Raw genomic sequence first — 7,500 nt, 5'->3', positions numbered from 1 at the left:
TTAAGAATTAGTAGTATATCTTAAAAAGAGTATTAAAATATTTGTTTGTCTATTTAAAAATATTGTTTGACCACTTTATTTTAAACATTGTAATATAGCTTTTTCTTTGTTATTATGGTTTTAAAATTGATACATGCGAATGATTTTTTTCTAAAACTATTTTATGCATAATATTTTATGGAGTAAAATATTATATAATATAACTTTTTTTTAAATATTGATGGAAACAAAAAAAAATAAAACAAAAGATAGATACGAGAAAATAAAAGTAATGAGGAGTATAAGAAAAATAAAATAAATTATATCTTTATAATTGTTGTTATGAAATTGATTATCTCTTTTTTGTGAGTGATTTAAATAGTGACAATGTTATCATTTTTATTAAAAGACAAAAAATTGTTTTTATTTTTATAGGAATTAAATTAATTCTTATAATGTTTTATCAAATTATCTGAAAATTGATTAATTTAATTTTTATAAGAATTCAATCTACTCTCATAGTTTTTATTGAATTATTTGAGAATGAATTAATATGATTTTTTTAAGAAAATAATGTGCGCAATAAAAAATAGAATAAAAATTTAATAGTTTAAGTTTTGACGTATGCTGGATGTATAATTTGTGAATGTATGTAACTTATAATACTATGTGTTTCGGTATCTTGGATCCTCTTCTTCCCTTCTTCTTTTTTCTTCGCATAAAATCAGTGTTAGATGAAAGAAAAAATAAGTAAAAAATCATAAATTAAAAAAGAGAGATGAAATGCTAAAGAGAGATAGAGAAAAATTTATGAAAGAGAGAGTTGAAAAAAAAATAGAAGGAAAGTTGAAAAATTAAACAAGTGTTTCGGTGTATTATGCTTGTACAATTTGTATATGTATATAACATTATATATGGAATGGAGAAGCTAACAAAAATAGATATATATGATTTTTAGTTAGAAGATTAAAATATAAGTCATGAAATACGAAATAAAAGTATTTTGATTAAAAGGATTTTTAAATGAAACGTTAGACATTTTTCTTAAATAAATAAAAGAAATTTTGGAATGTTGTGTTTCGAAGAGTGTCCCATTGAATTTTTAGGAAATATTGTAACAGTAAGAAAATGGTGGTCTCTGAGGTTCAGTTTTAATATATTATAAAAGATAGATATAAAATAAATCCTCTTTTCTCATCCATTTCATTATTGTTAACTCTTTACTTAAAAATATGAGCTTTGCTATTTATACATTAGTTTTTCCAACACCGTATTTTATACCGTATGTCACTATAAAGCAAATTGAGGCTGTACAGAAACTAAAGTAGGCTAAACAATAAAAAAATAATAAAACCAATACATTTTCTGATACTTATACGGTGTATATGTAGGAATAGGGCTGGCAATGAACCAAACTAACTCGAAAATAGTTCGAAACTCGATTCGAAAATTAAATCGTTGGACTAGGTTCATGAACCAAATGAGTTGAGTATGAGCTAAAAACTAAGTTCGTTAACTAAATGAGCTGAACTTGAACTATACATAGTTCGAATCGTTAAGTTCATGAGTCAACTCGATTATATATGAGATAGATTATATTGTCTTTAAGAGTGGGTTTAAATATTTTCTCTAAATCTTAGTATCATATTTTATTTAAATCTAACTGTTTTAATTGATAATTTATATTCTCTAGTGAGCAAAATATTTCTACAAATAATTATACAAATAAAATTAAATTGTATAAATTTCAATTTTATAACTTTTATTTTATTTCTATATTTTTTATTTAAAAAAAATTGGCTTAATTGCAACTTTGGTCCCTTTATTTTGTCTTTTTTCCGATTTTGGTCCCTTTATTTTTAAAACAACGATTTTGGTCCCCCTTCTGAATTTTCTGTTGAAAAAGAGACAAAAATAGTGACTAATTTTGCAGAAAAAAACAAAATAGGGGGACGAAAATTGCACAAAAAACTTAAAAAGAGGACTAAAATAGTGGTTTTTAAAATAGAGGGATTAAAATCAAGAAAAAGACAAAATAGGGGGACTAAAGTTGCAATTAAGCCAAAAAAATTAATTTAAAAATTCAAATATATATATATATATATATATATATATATATATATATATATATATATATATATATATATATATAAAATAGACTTTAAAAAATTACTTTTAAGTTCGTGAAATAAGCGATTTTTACCTGAAAAGAAAGTTCGAGATAAACTCGAACTCGAACTCAAACTCGGTCAGTTCTTAACGAATCGAGTTTGAGCCGAAAAAAGAGTTCGTCATGAACTCGAGCTCGAACTCGAACTCGACCAATTCTTAACGAGTCGAACTGAGCTGAGGCGAGTTCGACTCGACTCGACTCATTTCCAGCCCTATGTAGGAATTAGTGTACCGATATCATTTTTGTAAGAATATAGGTGATTGAACAAATCCAAATATTCATTCACTTAAGTGTGTCTATATATTGATGTTTCTACCACATACTAAGATGCCGAATTATTTTGCACCTTTCATGAAGAACACACATAGGACACAAGGAGCATATGTCGACCAACGTATCCAATATGTCCTACCAATTCAGAAATAGGTACCGCGTGAAGTGGAAACAAAAAGTATAAACAACATGTAGATGTTGCAAACTCAACCCATCACACATTTTTAAAGAAACAAGTTTTTAACAAATGTTACAATGAAAAATATCTCAACATTATTATGCCACACATAAGACATGATAAAAAAAAGTTGTGTACAGAGAACAGTTAATCACATAAAAATCATTGACCAAACAACCTCTCCAAATCATGCATCTTAGGTTCTTCTCAAACCATGAAGCATGACAAGCAAGAGGAATACTAATGATCCAAGAAGTGAAATCAAACATGAAGCAGCAACTTGGTTACAAAATTTGTCAAAAACATTGCACACTTTGTTCCATAACACATGTGAGTTTCCATGCTTGGCAAGAACACCAATAGCCAATGCAGCACGTTGCCAGAGAAGAGTAAAGCTACCATTGTTGCATCAAGTAGAATGATCAATGTCACCAGCAATTTGCTTTTGTGTCCATTTGCAAGAGCAATATTGAAAGATAAGGTTGCATATGCACATACTACAATATTTGCCACCACATAATACTTAATACATGGAAAAAAATTGTTGATGCGTAAGTCGCATATGTATGGTTTGGATTTTGTAGCAACTCTAAATATAAATGCGATATACTATCTATAGGGACGGCTATGGTTTGGTTTACAACGATTTGAATGCACCATCCTACAAGATTCATAACTTACTTTTTACTATTTTATTTTAGAGTAAACCACTAGTGTAGAAAAGACTTTTTGCATCGGGCGAAAAACACTTTTTACATCGGGTCTGGGTCCGATGTAAAGTCAAGTGATGTAGTAAATCAAAAACATTTTACATCGGGTCTGGGTCCGATGTAAAGTCAAGTGATGTAGTAAATCAAAGACATTTTACATCGGTCAGCAGCCCGATGTGAAAAATACACCTACCACATCGGCTGACTGTTATATCCGATGTAAAATAGGGGGTTAATTCTACTTTTTTTTAAAAATATCTACAATATTTAACATCGGTTGCTTTAATGGCCCGATGTAAAATATTCGTTTTAACATCGGTTTCCTTAATGGCCAGATGTAAAATATAGGTTTTTAGCATCGGTTTCCTTAATGGCCCGATGTAATATCTTTCTTTAAAAATTAAACTAATTTTTAGCGGAATCAAGGTGGATTTCCTGTAATTTTTTGGTACTTATTTTTCATATTTTCCCTACATCACACTGGACACATTTATAACAAGAAAAACATAAAATTCTTCAAAACATAATCCACTAACAAGACAGTTAAGCATATAAACGCATCAACCAATCATATTCAACTATTACTTACAATTCAAGATGCACTAAAATCTTCCAACGAAGAAGGAGATTCATGACTAGAATCAACAAACATAAACCAAAAGATAATCAAGTACTAATAAACTTAGATAGACCTAACTTAAAATTCTTCTATGAATAAAAAGATATATAACATAAACCCACTAGACATATCCTTGAAGAAATTCATTCAAAAGCCCACTGATTTTTATGACAAACTTCCTCCTCTTCCTCCGGAGTGAGATCATTCTTACATTGCCATTTCAATAAGTGTGCATCCTAAGCTCCCTATATCAACCGGAAGGCTATAGCCATTTGTGTTCATTACAACCTAAGAAAGACAACATTGGAATATAATAATAATGGTGAGATAGAAGAAGAGGGAAGAATGTGCTTACTTCGAAAGAAAATTCATGATTCAAGAAGATAAAAAAAACTCACCTCAGGTGCCATCTAGTACGGACTTCATTTGAATGAAAACATTGAAGCAGCAGAAGTTAACTGTTCCAGAAAAATAAAACCTCATAAAATTTACCATAGCTCAAACCATTCTAAACATAAATTATTTTCTTAAGCACTAAAGGTCATATTTTCTTCATACCAGTAAAATCCTATTCTAAAATATAAAACACTAGAGTGAGTCATTTTGTGTGCAAGTGCTCTCATATGTGTGCATGCTCTCATGTCAGCCATGTGTATCCAAGAGAGAGAGCGAGGGAGATATCTTCTACTGAGAATTTACTAGATTTGCAACTTTTTAATCTTGAGCAAGAAAGTGTGTAGTTCAACAGCTCTCAACCAATTCTACATCATGAGTAGTTAAACTATTTTTTTGTGCCAAAAACAAAAAATGCCATTTACTACTTTTGAAGTGAGCTAGCAACAACTTGTTATTTACATAATCAGGTGAACTTACATGCTTAGCCATTCCAAAGTCTGCTAGTTTGATTTCACCATTAAGAACAACCAGTATGTTAGCCCCTTTGATATCTCGGCAAAAAATAACGATAATAGATTGGATGAGAATAAAGTAGCTTACATGTCATATTATAAATGGATTAAGAATAACTAAATTATCTGTGTACGGTCCATATAGATACGCAAGTCCAGAGACAATATGCTTGTGTACGGTCCATATAGATACGCAAGTCCAGAGATAATATGCTGGTATAATTTTGAATAACAGGCTCCTTGAACGGTCCATATTCCTGAAGTAATTAATGGATAGAAACACCAGAGACATATTCCAGTAATTATAAAGTCTTAACTTACAAAAGTAAACAAAACTGAATTGTAACACCAGTGAACACAACAAATATTGAACTCAGAAAAGTAATAAAGACAAAGAAAGTAATAAGTTTAATAATGAATCAAGTAAGTAAAAAAAACTTGAAGTCTAAACTTTCTCTTCCATGGCTATTTTCCAAAGCTTGATTTCTTTTGCTTTTCTTTAAGTTTCCATCACTTATTCAACATCACCAATGGTCCTTGAATCAAGATGAAATAGAAAATGAGTTAAGTTTCCCATAACATCAAAAATCACAAAGAAAAGCATAAAAGTTTACATTGAATCAAAGCAAAGCAACATAAGCACCAAACTTTCTTCACATAACATTGCAGCAATCCAAACACAAACTACAAGCCCATTACAACATTGTGTTCACACCAGAAAATCAGTAAAAAAAACTCAAGTTCACAAGAGACAAAAGTTGAAAACTTGCAAAAAGAACAAAATTACATAGTACTGCATATTAGCTGCCCATAAGCTCCACTACCTCTACTGCAAAACAAACAATCCTATCCATTTTCCATTTGCACCAAGCTCCAATCCTCAAAATTCTATCCTAACCTAGAAGTAAATCAAAACCAAACTCTTTACATAAACTCTGCACTGTTTCATTCAACAGGGAGATATCAACAACCACCAAAAATCATTCACACAACAAACTTCTGCTCAACCTTCAATACTATCCATAAAATCAATGTAAAAAATTCCCTCTCAGAAGCAACATATAACATAACCACACTCACTCTCAGTTCACAACCTCTCGTAATCCTCACCCCTTACACACAACACACCAACAATCTCTCTAAAAAACCCTGCAAAAACATTATCAGAAAACCAAAGAAAACATTCCAAACCTCTGCTAAAAAACCCTTGAAACACCATAAAAATCGCTGCCAAAATTCATCCCTACAACCCTCACCAATATTTTCAACCTGCAAAAAGCCTTCATAAACTTCACCTCACTTGTTCAAACCCTATGCAAACTCATGCAATCAGTATCAACAAACCACCCTCCACGCGCAAACTCTTATACCTCAACAGAAGCAGTATTAAACCCTCCAACTCACAACCTCCAACCATCAATTCACACATCACAGAATGTAGGCAACCGAAGCAAAATCACGCAGAGATTTTCATAGCAGCAACGAAGAGGCATAGAAGAATAAGAACGAGAGAAGAAGAAAGAAGCGCAGAGAAGATAATTTCAAAGTTACCTGGGTATCGATTTTGCAGAGTTCACACTTGGTAAATCTGTCTCATTTTCTTGATTCGTTGTTGAACTGCTTTTTATCATTTTTGCTTACGTTTGTTTCCGTTTCCATCCGACATGTAATTTGTAACCATAAATCAATAATGGAATTGGGGAGTTTAAAACGCAGGGAAGAGAGGAGTGAGAAGATCACCTCTGATTCGAAACGGAAGTGCGGCGCCAGCGGCACGTGAGGAAGAAGAATAAAGAAATGGATTTAGGGTTTTTGTTTTAAAGGGGAAGGATTTCACATCAGTTGGGTAAAAGGCCTGATGTAAAGGCTCGTATAGCAAGTCGGTTGGTCAATAATCCAATGTAAAGGTCATATATAACAAAACTTTTTTTATTTACGAAAGTACCACCGTGTTAAATATTTTTTATCGATGGACTTTTTACATCGGTACAAATCTAGGCCCGATGTGAAATCCTTTATAATAAAATTTTATTGGGTTAATAGTCATTTGCCCCCTGCAATAGTAGCGATATTCGATTTACCCCCCTTTAAAAAAAATTTGTTTTACCCCCTTTAATATTAAAATTGTAAGTCTTTTGCCCCCTAAGAGGGAAAATTACCCCCTGTAAAATATATTTTTTTGATTTTACTCCCTGGTTTTTACACGTTTAGGGGGGTACCCAAATATTACAGGGGGTAAAACAAATTTTTTTTTTAAAAGGGAGGTAAACCGAATATCGCTACTATTGCAGGGGGCAAATGACTATTAATCCAATTTTATTTTATTTACTAAAGTGCCACCGTGTTATTTTTTTTCCAAATCAAATATTTTTTACATTATTGGAAATAAATGTCTGATGTAAAATTGTTTGACAAATATTTTTCACATCATATATCATAAAACCTGATGTAAAATCTTTTAACCAAATGTCTTATTTGTGCACAAATGAAGCACATACAAATCCAACAAGTAAAGTATCTTACCGGGTGCAAGTTAGTCTATCTATCGCAAATAATTTAAAATTTATAACAATTAAATTAAGTAGGATCTCATAAAATATTTTTGTTAAGCTTAAATTATGGTAAAATAGTATATTTATTAATTTTGTCATAGTTAAACT

At 30.9% G+C, this 7,500-nt stretch overlaps 1 long non-coding RNA gene across 2 annotated transcripts; it reads right to left on the bottom strand.

Annotated features, from left to right (window-relative positions):
• Nucleotides 1-3,847: 3,847 nt before the first annotated feature.
• Nucleotides 3,848-6,704, bottom strand: LOC131599960 (uncharacterized). Of its 2 annotated transcripts, XR_009282958.1 has the most exons (5): nt 6,392-6,704; nt 4,929-5,376; nt 4,806-4,825; nt 4,331-4,390; nt 3,848-4,220 (listed from the first exon to the last, which is right to left on the bottom strand). It is a non-coding gene; the product is annotated as an uncharacterized LOC131599960 (long non-coding RNA). The 2 variants fall into 2 exon arrangements; XR_009282957.1 differs by having other exon boundaries at nt 4,806-5,376.
• Nucleotides 6,705-7,500: the final 796 nt, after the last annotated feature.

Source organism: Vicia villosa, linkage group LG4 (assembly GCF_029867415.1).
Source record: "Vicia villosa cultivar HV-30 ecotype Madison, WI linkage group LG4, Vvil1.0, whole genome shotgun sequence".
In the NCBI taxonomy this organism is placed as follows: Eukaryota; Viridiplantae; Streptophyta; class Magnoliopsida; order Fabales; family Fabaceae; genus Vicia; species Vicia villosa.
This window is presented reverse-complemented; position numbering and strand designations above follow the sequence as displayed.